The sequence below is a fragment of the Neolamprologus multifasciatus genome, chromosome 11 (genome assembly GCF_963576455.1).
Source record: "Neolamprologus multifasciatus chromosome 11, fNeoMul1.2, whole genome shotgun sequence".
NCBI classification, from domain to species: domain Eukaryota; kingdom Metazoa; phylum Chordata; class Actinopteri; order Cichliformes; family Cichlidae; genus Neolamprologus; species Neolamprologus multifasciatus.
Genome location: NC_140449.1, coordinates 9,658,836 through 9,681,608, shown reverse-complemented (window position 1 = coordinate 9,681,608; position 22,773 = coordinate 9,658,836). Strand labels below are relative to the sequence as shown.

General features: G+C 38.4%; 1 long non-coding RNA gene across 1 annotated transcript; it reads right to left on the bottom strand.

Annotated features, from left to right (window-relative positions):
• Nucleotides 1-264: 264 nt before the first annotated feature.
• Nucleotides 265-22,083, bottom strand: LOC146507814 (uncharacterized). The gene is made up of 3 exons (XR_014876785.1): nucleotides 21,466-22,083; nucleotides 840-904; nucleotides 265-575 (listed from the first exon to the last, which is right to left on the bottom strand). It is a non-coding gene; the product is annotated as an uncharacterized LOC146507814 (long non-coding RNA).
• Nucleotides 22,084-22,773: the final 690 nt, after the last annotated feature.

Below are 22,773 nucleotides of genomic sequence, written 5' to 3'. Positions count from 1 at the left end.
ATTGCATGCAAAGGTTTGTGATGCCCCAGCAGCGATAGATGAGATTACAGCACATCTGAAAACAAATGACAAGAAAAAAGATTAACAAGTAACATAAGACTAATGTAAAACAAAAATTTGTCTAAATGTCCCTCTCAGAAAGTTAAGATGCTGCTCGAAATTGTATTGTGGACTTAATTCTAAAAAAGGAGGTAGAAACAGAATTTTGTTTTATAAACATAATTAAGGATTGCCACATATATGACTGTTATGACAAAGTTTCAATCAAGTATAAGATAAATAGCTCGTTTACCTGGGATTCACATTGCCATTGTCATTAAGTGAATTTCCAATGCGGATCTCAGCTCCATTGATCCTCTCAGGGCAACAGTCTTGTCTGTTGGTGATAGTCACAGAGTTGATTTTGTATGTCTTCAAAAGGTCAAGTCTCCACCATGGATTAAAGTTGTTGTTTGTACAGGCACAGGATCCCTGGTTGAAGTTGCTGGCATGATTCCCATCAATGGCATTTTCGGGTTTGGCATTCCCATACGTTGAAGACTGAGCCACTTGTCCTAGTCTGGCAACATTTTCACCTTAATATTTAAAAGATAGAAAGATGCACAGAATTTCCAAATGTAATTAACAGTGGTGTAAGTAATTTCACCATTGAATTTTTCCTATAATCTTTTTGAAAACACTTTATCACTGATCTAATTAAAATATATAATTAAATAGGAATTCTTCAAACCAGTTATTTACTTTTAATATCTTTTCGTGAGTTAAATCAACCAAATCCTAGAATTGTAATAAATTCACATTTACTTTTTATATTTCTTAAATACATTTTTCAATCTCACCCAAATTTCCACTCAGCTTTCCTAGAATAGACAACAAGACAAATATTCCAGCTGTAGTCAACATCCTATAGACAAAAGAAAACATTATCATATTTAATCTGAAGTAGAGGATTTGACAGATGTACAATTTTTTTTAATGGTTTGCAATTTGCAATTCCTTCTAGAATATTTTTTTAAATACAATTGTCAGTTTTTAAATTATAACAGTAATTAAGCCTTGATAAGGTAGAATATTTCCAAAAATATATTAGTTTGACAATTGAAGGTTATTAATGATATTACTGTCACATTTAAAATAAGTACTTTTTTTTTCCTTTGGTTTTTTGTTTTCTTTTTTTTTTTGCTTTTTTCTGTTAATATATATCTATATACATCTATATAGATATATTTTACAAAATACATGGAAAAAGTCATATCATCCTATTCTATCAAATATGCTTGAGGTCGAGCTGGCTGGAGTGTTTCCACACATACTAACCCTAACCCTTATCACCAAAGGTGATGAGACGGCCTACAGAGAGGAGGTCAGCTCCCTGACATAGTGGTGCCCGGAGAACCATTTCACCCTCAAAGTCATAAAGACAAAGGAGTTGATAGTGGACTTCCAGAGTTGTAGAGAAGCACACACCCCCATCACCATCAACGGTGTTGCTGTGGAGAGAGTGAGCAGCTTCCATTTCCTAGGTGTACATCTGGCAGAGGATCTCACATGGTCTGTTCGCATGAACAAAACAGTGAAGAATGCGCAGCAGCACCTCTTCTTTCTCAGGAGACTGAAGAGATTTGGCATGAGCTCCCGCATCCTCAGGACCTTCAACCGCAAAGCTCTTCAGAGAGTGATGCAGTGTTCTGAACGGATAATTGGAGGTGAGCTTCCCCCCCTCCAGGACATCTACAAAAAGTGGTGCCTGAGGAAAGTGGGGAAGATCACGGACCGGACACTTCATAGACACCTTACCTTCACTTACTGGAACAGTCTTGCCTAACTTTATGTTATTGCTGTCACATTTAAGTTGTACTCCTCTTTTTGCTTTTTGTTGTTATTGTTGTTTTGTTTTGGGGGGTTTGTTAGGGGGGGGACTAAAAATAATATAAAATATATAATTTTATAATATAAAATACCTGAAAAACTGGAAACATATTCTACCAAGGACTTACCTTAAAGCATAGGTATGTGTCTCAAAGTAGGTTCGATCTGCATTTTCATATACTCAGCCATTGTTATATATGCTTACTGTGATCATGACTAAGAGTTGTTTAAAGAATGAAAAATCATGTTCAAATAATAAATGTTGTTCTTGTAACTTTGCTTAGTTTCATACAAACCCATGTCAAATACCAGGTGTCTGCTTCCCTTGAAGGTGACTGTCACTCCACATACATGTTGTTCATTAATGTAACTACAGATTTTCATTATTTCTTTGTCCACAATCTTATTTCCCCATTACATGACATATTTTCTGTCTGCATTTATGCATTAATTGCAGCTCCTTTGGCTTTTAGCTACAAACTACATCCTAACTGCAAAAGAAACAGACATTGACAGAAACAGACATTGCATGGCAGACCTGAAACAGTCAGGTCTGCCATGCAAATATGCTATTTATCGTGATGCTATTAGCTGGCAGCCTGATTGTACTATTGTACCATACTGTCAGGCTGCCTTATCTGATGACATGCCTTGTATTAGCATGGTGTCTGTGCAGATGTTTGCAAAGAGCTGGAGTTCTCCTAGAAGTATAATGCTGTTGTGTCTGTCCTCGATGCAGTTTCCATTTTACCATAATGCACTTGTCCTTTTGTGCAATAAAAATTCAAATACTGTACATATTCCTGCTGTAGACAACTCCTCTATTTTCGTCCTCGATCACATGAACTGAAATCAGCTGATTATAGTGCAAGTGCAAGTGCAAATGGAACGGATAAAAAGAATCATTAGGCAAACAGACTAACAAATCAAAGGAACTATATGTCTGTGAAGGTTCTCAGTCATCCAGGTCATCGTAGTCAAAGGAGTTTGCAAAGAAAAGCGTCTGGACTTCTTTAAGTTACTTGAAGACGTTTCACCGCTCATCCGAGAGGCTTCTTCAGTTCTAAGGTCAAATGGTGGAGAGTCCCAGATATAAACCTGGTGGGAGTGTCCCCCCACAGAGGGACAAAAGGACCCCCTGATGATCCTCTAATCGCCTGAGCCAAGGTGTGGAACTGGGTGTGGGTCCCAATCAGCCAGAGTTTCAGGTGATTTCATTGTGAAACCTGGCCCCACCTTATCATGCGAATTCCTGAGGTCAGATGGCCCAGGGTGTGAGTGGGCGTTAAGGCGTCTGGGAAGGGATCTCAAAACTGGATTATAGATGGCAGAGAGTTGGTGTCGTAAACCACCGCCTCTGTTCAAAGATGGTCGCTCACAGTGGACATAGATGGCTTCTTTCACTCCTCTTTCAAACCATCTGTCCTCTCTGTCCAAAATGTGAACATTGGCATCCTCGAAAGAGTGTCCTTTATCCTTAAGATGCAGATGGACAGCTGAATCTTGTCCTGTGGAGGTCGCTCTTCTGTGTTGTGCCATGCGCTTGTGAAGTGGCTGTTTGGTCTCTCCAATGTAGAGGTCTGGGCATTCCTCGCTGCACTGTACGGCATACACCACATTGTTAAGTCTGTGTTTTGGCGTTTTGTCTTTCGGGTGAACCAGTTTTTGTCTGAGTGTGTTGCTGGGTCTGAAGTACACCGGGATGTCATGCTTGGAGAAAACCCTCCTGAGTTTCTCTGATACACCGGCTACATAGGGGATGACAATGTTGTTGCGCCTGTCCTTCTTATCCTCCCTCGCTGGTGTCTGATCTTCTTTTCTGTGCCTCTTTGCTGACTTTTTAAAGTCAGCAAAGAGGCAAGAGACAACATTGTCATCCCCTATGTAGCCGGTGTATCAGAGAAACTCAGGAGGGTTTTCTCCAAGCATGACATCCCGGTGTACTTCAGACCCAGCAACACACTCAGACAAAAACTGGTTCACCCGAAAGACAAAACGCCAAAACACAGACTTAACAATGTGGTGTATGCCGTACAGTGCAGCGAGGAATGCCCAGACCTCTACATTGGAGAGACCAAACAGCCACTTCACAAGCGCATGGCACAACATAGAAGAGCGACCTCCACAGGACAAGATTCAGCTGTCCATCTGCATCTTAAGGATAAAGGACACTCTTTCGAGGATGCCAATGTTCACATTTTGGACAGAGAGGACAGATGGTTTGAAAGAGGAGTGAAAGAAGCCATCTATGTCCACTGTGAGCGACCATCTTTGAACAGAGGCGGTGGTTTACGACACCAACTCTCTGCCATCTATAATCCAGTTTTGAGATCCCTTCCCAGACGCCTTAACGCCCACTCACACCCTGGGCCATCTGACCTCAGGAATTCGCATGATAAGGTGGGGCCAGGTTTCACAATGAAATCACCTGAAACTCTGGCTGATTGGGACCCACACCCAGTTCCACACCTTGGCTCAGGCGATTAGAGGATCATCAGGGGGTCCTTTTGTCCCTCTGTGGGGGGACACTCCCACCAGGTTTATATCTGGGACTCTCCACCATTTGACCTTAGAACTGAAGAAGCCTCTCGGATGAGCGGTGAAACGTCTTCAAGTAACTTAAAGAAGTCCAGACGCTTTTCTTTGCAAACTCCTTTGACCAAAGGAACTATACAGCTCCACCTCTTATAGACTCCAATTTGTTCATATAAATGGGAGGTCCTCTTTGCTTTATCGAAACATGAAGCCAGATAACACACACTGTAGGAAAGTCTTAAAGACATAAATACCTGAATGACTAATAATTTCATGCTTCTAAATCCAAATAAATTCACTAGAAATATATTGTCTAACCAGATGTTTAATCTGGATGGCAAGCATCTGGTGCTTAACCAGACAGACCATGGCTTTCACTCTTTGGCTCTGTCAAATTGGGCAGATTGATATTGATATAAGTTATACAGTGTGATTTTTTCCCCCTATTACCTCAACCTGATACTGCTGGAGACTTCTTCCTGTCAGAAGGGAATTTTTCCTTCCCACCAAGTACTTACTCAAAAGAAGGTTCCTTTGATTTGGGTTTTTTTCTCTGTAATATTGAAGGATCTATACCTTGCGATAGTGCTTTAAAGTTCCTTAAGGTAATTGCTGTTGTGATTTGGCACTATCTAAATTGAATTGAATTGAACTAAATTGAATTAAATTAAAAAGTGACAACATGTGCATTGGACAGGCAATAACAAGGCAACTCCCAAAATGGAACGGTTTACCAGGTGGTGGCTACAGATTATTGCTCCTTCTACCTCCTGACTGATTTTTCTTCCATCCTCTGAGGTTTGAGAGATACTCCAGCTCCTGCAGCATGGCACATCCATGTGTGCCATTATTTGTTGTGTTTCCCAAACAAGTCATGCTAGATGACATTTTAAACAACATAAAGTATGCATACAGTACAGTGTCTCTGCCAATTCTGTGTTTGAGTAGCACAGTGTTAGGCTGTGAACACAGGTCCCATTAACTGATGGCAGGCCTTCATGCCACCCTCATAGAGTCTGTCTCTCACCTGTTGTTCAGAAATATGTGCAGAAGTAGCCTGATGGAGGTCATGTTATAAGATTTGGGAAGTGCTCGTCCTGTTCCTTCTTATACAAAGGAGCAGGTATCTACTCCTGCTGCTCGGTTGATCCTTTTCTATAGTCTAGCTTCCCTCATGTAACAGCTACTTTTCTGGTTTCCTTGACAATATAAACATTGTGTTGGGAGCTGATGGCACAATTGAAAGAGATGGACTACCTAGAGTAAGTAAACAAAATGGGCTGCAGGTACTATCTAATGTTACCAGCTGTGACAAGGCTCTTGGCCTCAAAGGCAGCTCTGGAACTGAATAGGAGACTCGGCTTCGGACCCTTGAAAAACCTGAAGCTAACCAGGCCCCCACTAAGCTAACCCGAAAGTAGTGTTAGCTCTCCCCTGTCAAATTGTCCCCAACGGCCAGGAAAGTAAGATGGCTAGGTGACGGTAAGGAGGAAGCATAGTCTTATCTGTCTGAGACATGTTCACGTGTTGAACCATTTCCCCCACTTGGTGACACACCTGCTGGGGATCAAACTCTGGTAATCTGTGATTCTGGTTTCAGACATGTAAAGCCAGAGACACCCTAACCCTAACCATGGTCAATTGTCTCCCAGGGTCAAAGCAGGTGACATTGAGGGAAACTGAAAACTGCTGGCTAAGGATAAAGGTAAATTCAGTAAAATTATAATTCAGTTTGGCAGTAGTGACACCTGGTTACGTCAATCGGAGATCACTACAACTGAAATTGAATCGGTGTGTAACTTTGCCAAAACAATGATAGACTCTGTAGTTTTCTCTGATCCCCTTCCCAATCGGACCAGGAGTGCCATGTTTAGCCACATGGTCTCTTGAAATTACTGGCTGTTTGAGTGGTGTCCAGAAAACAATGTGGGCTTTATAGATAATTGGGAAACTTTCTGGCGGAAACCCAGTCTTGTTAGGAGAGATGGCATCTATCCCTCTTTGGATGGAGCAGCTCTCATTTCTAGAAATTTTACTAAACCCCCTAAAACGTGACTATCCAGAGTTGGGGCCAGGAAGCAAAGTTGCAGTCTTACATGCCTCTCTGCAGCTTCTCCCCTCCTGTTATCACCCCAGAGCCCCCATGCCCTTAGAGACCGTGTCTGCTCCTAAACAGACAAGCAACAAACTAAAAATTGGCAAAAAACATGAAAAATCACAAAGAAAGAACAATACAGTATCCACATCTGCACCAAGAAGAACTGTTATTATTAAACATTACTCGATTACATTAATTTACTCTGCCTTACAGAAACCTCGTTTCTGGCTTGGTCTGCAGGGCAGGTGGACGGACACACCTGAGCGGCATCCACAATCACGCCTCAACAGCTTAAAAGTCTGTGCTGGATCCTGAGCTATATTCTTGTTGGTGTGTGTTCGGTTGGCGGCTGAAAAGCTGCAGCAGCGTGTAAACAAGCAGCCATAATAAAGTGTGCTGAAAAGCGTTGAGATGTGGTTGGGTCTGTCATGGATTGTTTACAGTACCATCAACTTCTACCTCACAAAGTGTGAGATGTTTTTTTTTCTTCCTGGAATCACAATGTTTACATACCGTCCTTCCATCCCATTACACATAAACGTTTGGGAGGCCTTATATCTTTAAACTATGATCATCTGTAGTAAACCCAACTTTTTTTCCATCCTTCCATCAGCTTTCAGAAGGGATGCAGGGGGACTGGAGCCTATCCCAGCAATTATAGAGGGTGAGAGTGTACACCCTGGGCAGGGCACTCGCAGATACATAGAATAAAAAAATGCAGAATGATTAGGGATCATTCTGCAATATGAACCACATCTAGAAGTCCAGGAGTGAAAATAGATCCAGTCTGTATAAGAAAATCTATTATTTTCCTATGCTGAGCTTTGTTGAGAAACGTTTGATGACCATCCTGCTGAAATAATAATTGTTTGGGATTTTTTTGTAACTTTGCTTACTGTTATACACAGTCTTGTCAAATGTCAATATATCCAATTGAAGGATATGTTAAAGAGATGTATCTGTTTCATATTTAAATTTTCATATAAACCGTTCATCAACGTCATCATCATCATCAAAAACAGCAGCAAGAATTCTACAATAATAATCCATGAACTGAGCAGACTAGTCACTGGACTTTAGGGATACGAATATTGTCCCATTCCTATCTGATAAAGAATTCTAGCTGCTCAATAGTCCTGTGTCTTCTTTGCCATATCTTTTATTTCACGACGTGCCCAGGCAGTCTGCAGGCAGGCCGTTGCTGTTGTAATGCCATATGCAGTTTACCATTGTCTTGCTGAAAAATGCCATAAGAGATATGCTTTACTGAAAAAGATATAATTTGGATAGGTACATTTGTTGCTCTAAAACCTTTATACACCTTACATCATAGATAGTGCCTTTCCAGATGTGTAATCTGTCAGTTTAAGGCACTAATGTTCCACCATACCATCAGAGATGCCAACTTTGTAACGAATGCTGATAACAAGCTGGATGGTGCATCTCCTCTTTGATTGGACCCTCTCCTCTTTAGTCTGTTTTTTTTTTAGACTTTTCGCTGCTTCAATATTCAAAATAAGGTAATATTTTTCATGAAATAGTAAAGTTTTAGTTTAAACATTTGATATGTTTCTATGTTCTATAGTAAATAGAAAGGGTTTATGAGATTATTTTATTTATTTACATTTTACAGCGTCTCCCAGTGTTTTTGAAAGTTGAATTTGCTTTCACAGTTGAAGATGGTATGTAAAATTGCTGACAATTGTTTGGTTGTAAATATTATTACACATGATTTATTTTTCACCATAATAAAAACAAACAAACAAAAAATTGTAAACCTTGCTTTATAATTTTCAGTGATTCTATTCGATAGATTGTGAAAAAGGTTACACGAATCTTCAATTGAATGGCAGGAACATGGTGCTTCCTTTGGAGTTTATGCCATGACACTTCAGACGAATTTCATTCCAGATATGTTACACACAGTATAGTCGATTGATCAAGACACCAAATTTTTCAATGTACAATGTTAATGTAGTGAAGAGGCATATTCTCAAAAAAGAAGAAGAAAAAAAAGTACCAAGAAGAAAACTAAATATCTGAAATTAAAACATAAGTCTCCCTATTTGGAGAGTTGTATAACTAAGTGCCATGTTGACTGAGCGTCCCACAAGAAATATCTGAAATTATTATTTGTTTAAGAAGTTTTTGTTTTGTTTGGGTTTTTTTTTTTTACTGTTGTTGTTGTAGTAGGTATGAAAGTACAAAATGCAAAATAATTAATTTAATTAGACGACTCCACAAGGACAATTAACAGAACTGTATCACGAGTGTGCAGATGAGAATTCCAGCAAAGCAGACTCAGTTTTCAAAAGAAACAATTTGCATAAAAATAGCTTCATATATTTGTTAAACCTGAGAAGATACCATATATTCGATAGAAGCAAGCAAGAAAGGAAGAAAGATGACGAGGAATGTTCAGAGGGAATATCAATGAAAGAACCAACTCTCCAGGGAAGCACTCTGCTCAATTGCTTGCTCTCGGGTCCTCCCTAATGACATCTCTAGCTCCAGATTGCCTCCCCCGCTCAAGTACTTGTTTCACTCTATTGTCCCAGAGAGATGTTCCTATCATGGGGTGTTGAACATGTGGAGGTGGAGGGATGTAGTCAGACAATCAAATGATAGGATTTTCTCTTCCAATCATTTTGTCTTTTTTCTCTCCCTGGCTTTGAATACGCTAAAGAGAAGACAAAGCATTGCTAGCTGAAACTGCCCTTATGCCCTTTGACTTTGGGTCCAAAAAGATCACTTATATTTTCAAATGATCTATTTTTTGGTCTTTCTCCTTTCCAAATATGAGATATATATTATTTCATTTCACACAGGATTTCAAAACTGAAATCAAATTTAAGAAGAGGAGGAGGAAAAACATTATTACAAACATTATTTTGTTTTAGAATTGTCTGGTCCTTTTTTATAGCAGTTCTTTACAGAATTAGAGTTTAAATTTTGACACGTCATTAGTGTTTACACTTCAAGTTTAAAATATGAAAAATGATGATTTGACAAACAGTCTATAATGAGCCTAAAAAGACAGGAATCCTAGAGGCAGTGACAATTGTTTGCTTTCTGTAGAAGTACCACCAACATTTAGATAAGGTTAAGTGGGATTAAAAGACTGTGTCACCAATGACCGACATGTGATAAATAACAAAGGGACGGCATAGTTTCAGTAGAATGCACAGTTCTCTTTGTCATTTGTGTTTAAGAGCAGACATCAGTGGGTGTGCCCTACACTCTTACTGTGCATCCAAGTAGTCACCATAGGCCTTACCACTGCAGCCACAATGTTTACTTTAAGGAACAGAGTCTCCATTTCCGTATGCATAACACTTTTTATGGTTTCACCACCATTTTAGCTTGGTTTGCAATTGTTTGTGGACATATCCATATGCTCTAATGATTTCTTCTTATCCAAAAAAAATGACAAAAAATGGCATAGCATTGAAAAATATATTTTCATTCTTTTAAAGCTATTTAAGATGCTAACACTATATATATATATATATATATATATATATATATATATATATATATATATATATATATATATATGTACACCACATTATATATTGTCAGAAAATAAGGCAATATATAATGAATCAGTATTGCATAGTACAAAAATATGTGCGCAAGTTTTCTCAGTATCCCTATTTTAAGAAAATATAGTGTTTACTTTGCGTTTAATATTTACGGTCATTTGTGGTCTTCAATAGAATGCTCAACAAATATATTTTTGAATGTTATATGTGAGAATATTCTTTTTTAACTGTTTGTTGATGTTATTTATTTTTTCTACTTGGAAGGTAGGGTAGCTTTAATAATAAGAATATAGGCCAGGCATATAAATAGGCATCGCTTCCGCCTGAGCCTGTTCAGGCATTATTTGTAATATAGGTATAACTCTTTCATTAATTGTTTTGCAAAGTCTGTGTAATATGTAACTAACTGCTGTCAACATTAAAAGTCCAGCTAAGTAGATTCTTTGTCCAATAAGCATAGCATATTTTTGTGTAATTTGGGTAGATTTCTGGTGTGCATTATTTACCAATAATTAACAGAAAAAATACCTTCCTTTTCTAATGTCACTTTATATACTGGAGCAGCAGTTTCACCCTAAAGGGCAAAAAAAAAAAGATGCAAAAATGAAACTGAAACAAATTTGTTAACTTATTTAAATTCGACACATTTGTAGTAAGTCATATCAACTTTTGCTTCTTAGCTACCAAGATCCTGTAAAATGCACACTCTGTTTAAAAAACAGTTTTGTCTTAAGTTTTATCTTGTAATCATTAAAAAACATGATCACACCCAAGGCTCTGTATTTGTTTTAAACAGTACTCCATCCCTTTTTCTAAATAGTGTTGTGCAAACTATAGATGACTTTTTGTCATGGTCCAGTACATTCCTAAATGGTCGCTGAGCTTATTATATTTACTCTCTTCTTAAAACATTGGAAGGCTCTGTGTTTGTGTCTGTGTCTGTTTTTTCATAAAGATGTTAAGGTGTGTCTTTATGAAAGCACCATTGTAAATTGCAGTCTAGCAGCCAAAAGATAATATGTCTAAGTTCCGAGGTTGACGTGCACAAACAATTACTTTAAACCGTATTGCTGTACAGAGTTACAAATGAACATAAAAGTGCACTAAATGCAAACCAAGGATCAGTATATTCCAAAACAAAACAAAACAAAACAAATTAACAAACAAAAAACTGATAAAAAAAATATCTCTCTGAAACAAAAAGCTATCTGTCTCATAATCCCTATTCCTTTTAGTATGAATCTTTCTACATGCTGTATATTTTCCTACACTCATCTTGTCTCACTCCCCTTACATACACTGTCTGTGTCACTCTTTTCTAGCTCCCTTCTCAATTGCTCTCTTCTAGCTCCTTAATCCTTGTACTTCTATAGTGCACTGTTTGTCGCCACAACCTGCACACCCCTTGGTGTCTACACCCTTCCTGCTTTTTCCTCAGCTCTGAGCAGGGTCAAGTGCAGACCTTTGTCTCAAAACATGTGGAGGGAATTAATTGGCTTCAGTGTTTGGCTCTCTCCAGCTGGCTGCTTCTACAAGGCTGTCACCTGGCTCCACTCCTATTTCTTTTGCATCACTTCTCCTTTTCACATATTCTCACTCCTCCTTATGTTCATTTTTTTATTCTTCTACTTTTCTTTCTCTTTCCTCATCTTTGCGCGCTCGTGGTGTCAGGGCCCCCCTTGTAAGATCAAGGCCTCTCTTGCACCTGAAGGACCCTTACATTGTGTCTAATAAGAAAGGATAATGTGTAGTGCTAGTTGATAGACATATATCATAGAAAATTGTGAGAGGTCTGTGAATTATCTTGTGTCCCTTCATTCTCATATCTTTACCTGTCACTCACAATAACATGAATTGATCCTCCAGTTGTCCTTACACCATTTAAGCACACATTCTCACTTTCACACCCCAAAATCAGAATAAAGAATAATTAATCTCCCCTGTCCAACTTTTTTTTTACACCAACTACCAGACCCCATTCACCCTGTCACCCAAGACAAACACCCCATTCTAAGAAAAACAGATAAGTCAGACTGCATATTAATTGGATTTAAAGGCACAACCACGTGCCTGGCGTTCTCCTTGTTTCCATGACAACTGAATCAGGATCCAGAAAGATTTCAGGGCCAAATGGAGTTTTGTGGGTGGGCGTCACCCCAACAGAGGATATGCATAATTACAGTGAGGCACATAGACAGCCAGAGAATAGTGAAGTCTGTAAGCAAGTGCCCCAGCCATACAATAATAATCTGTTTTATTTTTTGTATGAAATTTGATGATCTGTATAATACATGTAGTCTAAGATTATCTATTTAATTATCTATCTGTCTGTCTAAATATTTTTGCATTTACTTTTGCTTCCAAGCCTTTTTTATGTTTCAGAAGAATAATCATGCTGCTGAGTCACTTATCTACATGAAAGTGCTTGAGCTTGAGTCAATGTTGGTTTAGAAGAGAAAAAAAATAGAAACTCTTTTCACTTTAGATAGTATTTTAAAAAGTATGTGTACACATCCTGTGTGTTTTGAGGGTTTTTTTTTTTTTGTATGTCTAGCAGCATTGTATGCTTTACCTAACATCTCAATATTATATGCAGTGTCAGGAATAATGGTCCCACCCATTTTTTTGTCCCAAGGATATGAAGCAGCAGGGAGGCAGACTTTCTGCAAACACACACACACACACACACACACACACACACAGGCAGAGAGAGAGAGTAAGGTAGCTCAATGTTTTATGCATGAATTTGGTTTAATTACAGTGATCCTATTTGCATAACCTTTCCTAGTTTGATCAGATATGCTCATCTATATTGCAGCCCTCTGACACTGACTGTTGATAGGTTAATTCTTGTGCATATGTATTTGCGATTGTGATGCGTGTGATTATCTATATAAAGGCATATACGAGGCAATTTTATTTCTTATATGAATGTTACTTATTTTAACTGTCATAAACAAGATGTGATAATAATAACAACTGTACTGCATTAAAACATTCACAACAGGTGGGATATCCAATCTTTAAGTGATGACCTGATGAAACCTGCTTCTGGGTCCAAGCTACTCCTGTTGTATTTTTAACATGTTTTAATGCTTTATATTTTGTTGTATTTACTCAGAACAAGCTCCTAAAAAAAGTCAGTGATCACTGTTGGCTTCTCTCGGTTTTTATCATCACTATTCATTTTAAAGCTCAGTTTTTAAAACCTTACAATGTAACTACAGCCCAGCCCATGAAGCAGTATATTAATGACTGCAGTTGTTCTCCTGACTGAAGTTTGGTCCGTTAACAGCATCCTGCCATGCAGTTACATTTGTTCATCTTCCAGCTTCAGTGTTTATATTATGCTAAGCATAGCTGTGTAGCTAACCACCACACAGCACATCATTATATATCAGCTCGCCCAACTTCAGTAACCCTACAAATGTCACTGCTGTTTAGTTTTCTGTCTTCATTTATGTTGGAAGTGATAGCAGAGCTTTACGTTTAAATTTTTCCTGTGGCGGTTAAGCTGTAGGATTTTTGGCTTCATGACCCTCCTTCATGGTTCGTGCACGTCGAAACTCAGTTTGCCCTTTGTGGCGTTTCAGCCGACAACACGAAATACCACCATGTGGTGGCCTTGCTGGATACGCTTTCCACCCACCGTGTGATGACCCTCCTCCAGGATTCCCCCACCCACGGGAAATATACCGCTCTCAAGGCACTGCTGCTGTCGCGCTACTCCCTCTCCGATGCAGAATGGCCAAGAAATTCCTGTCTCTCGGGCCTGGGTGATGGTACCGCACTCGAGCTCATGGAGAGCATGCTGTCCTTGCTAGGAACGGATGATGGCAGATTCCTCTTCACTCATGTCTTCCTCCAACAGTTGCTGGTACGAGCTGGCGTCGCCAACTCCCCACTGCTGGGGAGATTACCACTCATTTTCAGAAGAAGCGGATCGCATTCACCTGGCTACCAGGAGCTTCGGCATCCAGGGGATAGTTCCCTATTCACCGCCTCCCGCACCCCCACCAATCCTCCCCGGGGCCTCCAACTCATCAATGGTGGCTGGGATCATGGCACCGCGGAAAAGGGCCGTGTTTTTACCATCAGTGTGACAGCGCTGTGCCGCCTTTGCAGGGAAACAAGCCCACTAGCACTCCGTAGTGGCAGCGACCGCTGGCGATAAGGAAAGGCTACTCTTTATGAAGGACTCACACTTGGGGACACGTTTTTCTGGTTGACTCCGGCACTCTCATGTCATCTTTGCATGCCTTCACAATGGTATATTATTTAATCTTTATAAAAAAATTGGAGCTTTCCCGCATGCCACTAGTGGTACATGTACCACACTTTGAGAAAGACTGGAATAGATACATGGATGGGGGCAGATTGGTGGACTGAAAAATGAATTGGCAGATATGTGGATGGGTGGATGTGCTTTTAGACATGGCTTTCTGTCTGCATTCCTGTCAAGTGTGCGTAAATAAAGACACAGCCTTTATTTTTGTGTGCCTATGTGTCCAATATGGTATTTTCTTATCATAGAGGGGAAGAATTGATTACTGCTTGGACCATTTGTTACTTCAACAATATAGTACCTGTATATGAGATATATATAACATGACAATCCGCAAAAAATGGGAGACATCCCTGAATTTTGTCACAGGCTTGATGAATGTAGAGTATTTAGGTAGAAAGGTGGCATTTTAGGAATAAGGTAACTGTAAAAACCTGTGGTAAGACTGACATCCTAACCCCCTTTTACATGTATTATTATAAAATGGATATCGGTATGTCACTCTTATACATGCTTTTAAAATATGCCAAATAATTTTTATGTGTGTGTGATTTTTGTAATTTAGGATACCATTACAAATAGAAAGCAATACCACCATAATGACTACATGTCAAATAACAGTCTTCACTGTCCCTTGAGCATTCAAACCATATAAACCACAGATGGTGTAATTACTTTTGCTTTGCTCACTTAATAAAGTTAATTTGTGCTAAATTACTGTTTTGTTTAATAAACAGGGATGTTCATTGCATTTAAATAAGTGACATTTTAACACTATTAATTTCTATAGCAATCAGTACATTTTATGTTATGTCCATTATCATTTATCATTTAATACATTTTATGTGCCATTTATACATTTAAAAGTGGTTATTCATTTTGATAGTTTGATTGCTGTAAATCCATTTTGTTTTTGTCTTTACTCTTTTTCTACTTAGGTTTTCTGAGGTTTAAGCTGTAAATAGCAAGAACCATACAGAGGGAAAAACTGGGAATGAGTCATTAATTATGGGACAATGGTTTGGCGAGGGGCCATTGAGTGCAATCTAGGAATTAGGAGCTGGCCAGCAGTGCCATTTGCATAATACTGGGGGACTAAATTGCGATTCTAGCGATCTGTTGAGAAACACTTGTGGGGCAAAGCTAATGCATCCAAGTCAAAGGAAGTTAAGCCCACATTTATAATAAATTATCCCTCATCTATGCAATCACTTGAAGAAATGATTGCTCTCTTTTATCTCATTAGCGTTTCCTCTCTATTTCTCCCCTGTGCCTTTCTCTAGTTCCTTTTTCCCCACTTCTTTACTGCATTCCTTCTCTGTGCCTATTCACATTTGTATTTGACTCAAGGGAACAAATGCATACCGTTATCAAAGTACGCTCCAGTGTTTACTTCCACCATTCCTGAGGTCACTGCTCCTCTCTGCCATTTAGGTGAGTCTCTGTCCCTGTGCATTTAGTGAGGCAATGACAGGAGATGCATGGTAATAACATCAATTACTCTGAGCTTTTTCTTAGAACATTCCGCTCATGTAAAAGCAACATAAATGTTTATATAAATTAGGGGCTTTTAGAGGTTCCAGGTTTTTGTATTAATCCTGCAGAGGGGGAATAATTCCACAGGGCAAAAGATCAAAAACGTATATCTTACGATTAATTTTAGCTTAAAACTTATGCATCTTAGATATTGTTGCTAAACACATTACCTTGTCAAAAAAAAAATGTGCAAATTTGAAAACAATCAAATTAAGAAATTGCTAGAGAAAACTTCATTAGAGAATTAGAGAAATGTTTTATATGTACAACAAGAAAATTATGGGATTCAAAAACTGTCAGTTTGCAACCATGTTCGGTAACTGATGAGGACCCAGGAGCAGACACAGGCAAGGAGATGGTATTGAACTTGAAACAAATGGCTAATAGACAGAGACAAAAACAAAGCAGCAAGGACAGTAGCGAAATTAAACTAGAACCTAAACTGGAAAACTGGAAAAACTGAACACTAAGAAAACTGTGACTCAACTGTGATAACTAGGAAGACGAGGACTAAGAACACTAAGAACACTTTGCTATGAATACTATGAACACACTATGAACACTATGACTATGGCAGACTAAATACACACAGGAGGTGATCAGGGGAAGTGGAAGCACATGAGGAAACAGCTGAATGAAAGTAATGAGAAAGTGGCCACTTTCATGAGTCAATCATATAAGCCTTATATGATTCACTATATGAAGCAGGCCACATCTTATGCAATTTTTTTTTCAATTTCTTTTCCATATGGGAGGAGCTTAACATGACAAGATGAACTTAAAAATAAACTACATAAAAATACAAGGAAACTCAAAACACTGGGTCACACGACCCAGAACGATGACAAAAAAACACAGTACAACTTAACTTTTAAAATCACTACAAGAACATATTTTGTCTTAATTTATCACACTGAGTAAATGGGTTCAGTTTGTATTGACTTTGAATCTTTAAATAAGATCTTCTAATAGCTAGATGAATATCAGGTATTAAAAGAAAGCATTTAATACATGGCCAATTAAATTGCAAATGTCATATAACCAAAGCATCCTTAAATCAGTTTAGTGCAAGAAAAATCCAGTATGAGATTGTGTATCTTTAGTTGAGACATCTGGAATACTGTCAGTGTAGCTGTAATTAAAGGTTACAGCAGCCAAGGCCAACCAGCAGGGGTCTGCCTCCCTCAACCCATGATGCATATCTAACTCTATCTAACTCCTCCACTGTCCCTCTGCATTGCCCCTAATCTAGTTTGATGTTTATTAGGAAGCAATGTGGACATGGGGCTTTCCTTAGGAAGCTATGTGCCAGCAATAGTCCAATCAAATGGCAGGGCATTATAGTTCATCTTAGTGTATATCTTGAAAAGATATTCAGATGATTTAAAGTTACCCAACATCTTACAGATAATGTAACCTGATTATATTGAAATGGTTTGTCTTTTAGTGAATGAGGGAAACCACCTAAAACTGGATAATTAGTTGGAAAGCAAAACTTGCGCTATTTCACAAGAAACTACAGTGGAAGTGCTTTCACTGCCAACATTTTTGTTTGTAAAAGCTTAGAGCTACTTCTGTCAATACAAGTATGAGACACAGGCAGGCAGACAGGATTAGCTAGGGCAAAGTATGATGTGAAAGTCCAAACTATCAGGGAAAGTGAGGAGTCAGGCATCAAGTGCCAAGGACCTAAAGATGCCACCACTGTATGAAACAAAATCTTTTCTTTAAACTTTGGCATTTTGCTATTTCTGCAAAGTTTGTCATACAAACAGCTTTTGATATTTTAAAGACAGGCTTGTTCACATATTCCATACTTCCTAGAAATCTTTATTAATTTTTTGTAAGGTAAGACAAAAACTGGGTGTTTATTGCAGAACTAGCGAAGCGCCAAATTAAAGAAAAGATTTTATTTTTTGTTTCGTTTTTTTTCCCTGCACAAAAACAATTTGACTGTGCAGCCTTCTCACACTGATTCCATACTTAATACCTAATTATGTTTCTTAGATTGTTTTTTCTGACAAAGCTTGGAGTTGTTATAGGTTTTGTCTATAAGTTGAGAATGGTCTATGTGTATCAGGATATATTGGACACAATGTAATGTGTCCAAAGACAGAGGCTCTGCAGCTAAAATCCTGAGAATGATAGATTTCTATTTCAATTCAATTCAATTCAATTCAATTTTATTTATATAGCGCCAAATCACAACAAATGTCGCCTCAAGGCGCTTCATAGATACAGAGAAAAGCCCAACAATCATATGACCCCCTATGAGCAAGCACTTTGGCGACAGTGGGAAGGAAAAACTCCCTTTTAACAGGAAGAAACCTCCGGCAGAACCAGGCTCAGGGAGGGGCGGCCATCTGCTGCGACCAGTTGGGGTGAGAGAAGGAAGACAGGATAAAGACATGCTGTGGAAGAGAGACAGAGATTAATAACAGATACGATTCAATACAGAGAGGTCTGTTAATACATAGTGAGTGAGAAAGGTGACTGGAAAGGAAAAACTCAATGCATCATGGGAATCCCCGGCAGCCTACATCTATTGCAGCATAACTAAGGGAGGATTCAGGGTCACCTGGTCCAGCCCTAACTATATGCTTTAGCAAAAAGGAAGGTTTTAAGCCTAATCTTAAAAGTAGAGATAGTGTCTGTCTCCTGAATCCAAACTGGAAGCTGGTTCCACAGAAGAGGGGCCTGAAAACTGAAGGCTCTCCCTCCCATTCTACTTTTAAATACTCTAGGAACAACAAGTAGGCCTGCAGAGCGGGAGCGAAGTGCTCTAATAGGGTGATATGGTACTACAAGGTCATTAAGATAAGATGGGGCCTGATTATTTAAGACCTTGTATGTGAGGAGCAGGATTTTGAATTCAATTCTGGATTTAACAGGAAGCCAATGAAGGGAAGCCAAAACAGGAGAAATATGCTCTCTCCTTCTAGTCCCTGTCAGTACTCTTGCTGCAGCATTTTGGATTAACTGAAGGCTTTTCAGTGAGTTTTTTGGACATCCTGATAATAATGAATTGCAGTAGTCTAGCCTGGAAGTAATAAATGCATGAACTAGTTTTTCAGTGTCACTCTGAGACAGGATATTTCTAATTTTAGAGATGTTGCGCAAATGGAAGAACGCAGTCTTACATATTTGTTTAATATGTGCGTTGAAGGACATATCCTGGTCAAAAATGACTCCAAGGTTCCTCACAGTGTTACTGGAGGCCAAGGTAATGCCATCCAGAGTAAGAATCTGGTTAGATACCATATTTCTAAGCTTTTCAGCGCCGAGTACAATGACCTCAGTTTTATCTGAGTTAAGAAGCAGAAAGTTAGTGGCCATCCAAGTCTTTATGTCTTTAAGACATTCCTGCAGTTTAACTAATTGGTGTGTGTTATCTGGCTTCATGGACAGATAGAGCTGGGTGTCATCTGCATAGCAGTGAAAATGTATGCTATGTCTTCTAATGATGCTGCCTAGGGGAAGCATGTATAATGTAAACAGAATTGGTCCTAGCACCGAACCCTGTGGAACTCCATAATTAACCTCAGTGTGTGAAGAGGACTCTCCATTTGATGTGACATTGTGATTCTAAATGCATGAATATGTCTTCACCAAAACCCACAAATCACCCTTATTGCACATGCACATATTCTGAAAACACACACACACACACACATACAAAAACCCAAACTTCTTTATGTGATAGTTATTCATTATCTGGATTCACACTAGCAGGAAAAAATATTGCTCCCCTGCTGAGTTGTAACAACAGTGAAAACTCTTTTGCACTTCTCCTTTTTATCTACTATCTTCTGTCTTCCTCTTCCAACATTACACTTTGTCATTCTACGCACTTTCAAAGTTTGTGTTAACATAAGCCTAAAGGTACTACTCATATTTCCTCAGTCTTATATATGTTAATGCATAAGGGCACAACAATAGTGCCAATTTAATTCATCTTTAACAACATTTATTTGAAAGTCTGACTTGATAGAAAACTGGAAAGACTGGCTAGATATGATGTTCATTTTACAGCTCTTAAATTAATTATTTGCAGGGTTGTAAAAGAAACTCAGATAGGGCCTTTGTTTGTTTGCCTGTTTGTCTAATCATGTAGTTTTGTTCACTAGACTCTTGGACTTAATGAAGAATGAAGAAAAAAAGGTGATGTGTGTGTGTATGTGTTCCTGTCTAGCTATCTTTGTGAGGACCGATATCTGCATTCTACTATACTTGTGAGAACCAACAGTCACTTGTGAGGACACACACACCGGTCCTCGCAAATTTGAAGGCCTTTTTGAGGCTCAAAATGTGGTTTTAGTGTCAGGGTTACAATTAGGTTATGGTTAGGTTTAGGGCAAGGGTTAGGGATTCATTTTTAATGGTTAGGGTTAGGGTAAGGGGCTAGGGAAACAATTATGTCAATGAAGGTCCTCACTAAGATAGCTGAACGGGCTTGTGTGTGTGTATGTGTGTGTGTGTGTGTGTGTGTGTGTGTGGTGGTGGTGTGTGTGTGTTGGGGGGGGGGGTACAGTGAGTATTGCAAAAGGGACAAACTGCAAATTACAGAAAAAATAAAGCCAGAAAACACACTGGAGAAGCAGTGACTACACCACAGAAATGTTTTTCAACTCTGTGTTGAGAGTGATGAATGGAGAGTTGTGTATGCCAGGTTCTCTTATTAAAGTGGCAACAAGTGCAGCTATTAGTACTCCATTTGGACCATATCCAATCATAGACACATCACACCTACACACACATGCACAATGTCTGCCCTTGCAGGTGTTCGGTTTGCTAACAAGCATCATCTCATTATTCTTTTAGAGAGCCGATTAACCGCTGCAATCATAACAATAATGATCACCAATCAGCCCATAAATACCACAACACCTTAATTCAGAAGCGTGTACCTTGTCTTGATGACATTTTAATATTAAACTTTTAACTGTTCTCTTATTACCTGCCGTGCAGCTGTTTGTTTATACTAGTGAGAACCCTCCTAAATACACACACTCACACACTGGGCGTATGTTCCAAATTACTTAGTGAGACATGGTTTTTACATCTCAAGATGAAAAAAGAAAAATATACTGCATAAGTGCATCCATCTGACCATGTGGTACCATGGGATTTACCCTTGGTTTATTTCTATGAAGCAAGTAAGTAGGCGAGAGGAAATCAATGTCTGGTGATAGCTAGTCAATCTTAGACAGTGCTTAAATTCTACTCTGCTTGAAAGGGTGGATCTTCCCATATCTTCCCACATATGTTCTTTACAACAAATCTTATGGAGCTCAAGACAGAGAAATCTTCATGTATATCGGATAAAGTAGGAATAAATTGCCTGACAGCATCACTAAATAACTTTAAAACCTGCTGTACTTCCTTGCAAATTGGGTTTGAGTTAACAATGTAATGAATCCTTTGGTGGATGAGCATTTTCCTTTTCCCTTTTGAGTTCTTTTCCAGGACTTACATGTTGACAAAAAATACAATTAATAAAATAAATAATAAAACTACATGATAATAAAAATAACACAGGCTCTTTAAGACTGCAAAAAAATCAAAAACATACAAAAATTTAATAATTTTGCACTTACCTCCTGTTGACTTATTGGAAATGCGCTCTCTAGAGCAAAAAGCTATGATTAGTTTGCTGCTGTTCAGAAAAAATGTTCAGGAGTATGAGCAGCTAGGTTGTCCTTGTCATCTATTGTATCTTGAGTCAAAACACCCAGATAATCAGTAGACAATCAGGTCATCATAGCCTTAAATGCTCCACTGAGATAACTTATTTTAGGCCTCGTCAGCAGTCAAAAATCAGTTACATAAGGAAAGATTTATATGTTGTTGGGCCTGTGGTGCATGGCTGGAGTGTAAAACAGTAGAAAATCTGATGTATTGCAAAACTGGCTGTAGTTTGCAGGTCATGAAAGAAGCTCTTTAGCATGGAACAGGAGTGTCATTACACATGAAAAAGCAGTTTAATAAAGCAGATGATACGTTTCTGTGTACATGTAGGAGTTGATTTATCAAACAGTATCAGTAGTGATGCAAAAAAAAAGTTCGAAGTTTGAACCTTTTACAATTTTTGAACTTGTTTTATACATTTTGGACTTCATTAAGGTTTTTTGGGGGTGCTGTTTTCATTGAAGTGGAGCTTCTTTTGTCTACAAACTATTGCATATTTCATTGACATTCTGACTCATGCTTAAACAAACATGACTAAACGAAAACTTGTTTAATAATAACAAGCTGATATAAGATTAAATATTTTATTGCGCTCTTGCATCAAGGTCATAGATATAGTCTGTTTTTATGTTATGAAGGCTCCAGCTTTATTTTAATATAGGTTAAATGTGGGATACGGCTCAGGTCAGGTTTCCAGGGTGGATTCTTGAATTGTTTTCCAGTTGTGGAGACACCAACAGAAACACTTCTTTTGAAAGCTATGCAGGTTTCTGCCTATGATTTAACTTGTATCACATTAATGAATAAATGGCTGAATAAATACAATATAAAATCAGTAATAATAATAATAATAATAATAATTACACTCTTAGTAATCCCACTTTTACATTGATCTGTTCTTTCATGGTACGTGGCAGAATGATTAAAACATTGTTATATAGCTAGTTATTTTGTTTGCTATTATTTGTAATTCCAGACTGACTGATTAATGTCAGTTGAGGAGATGGGCCATACAAGAGTAAATATTTATGATAGCAGTTCTGTGTGGTTGCAGCTGTTTGAAGAATTCATTTGGGATGACACAAATCCCTTTCTGATAGTACTGCTTGGTGTAATAATTGTTAGATTTTTTTTTTTTACTAATAAATATTTGCTCTGGAGTCTTAGGCATATATTACACAGAGTCATTTCTAAATATTGGCTATTATAAAAGGAAA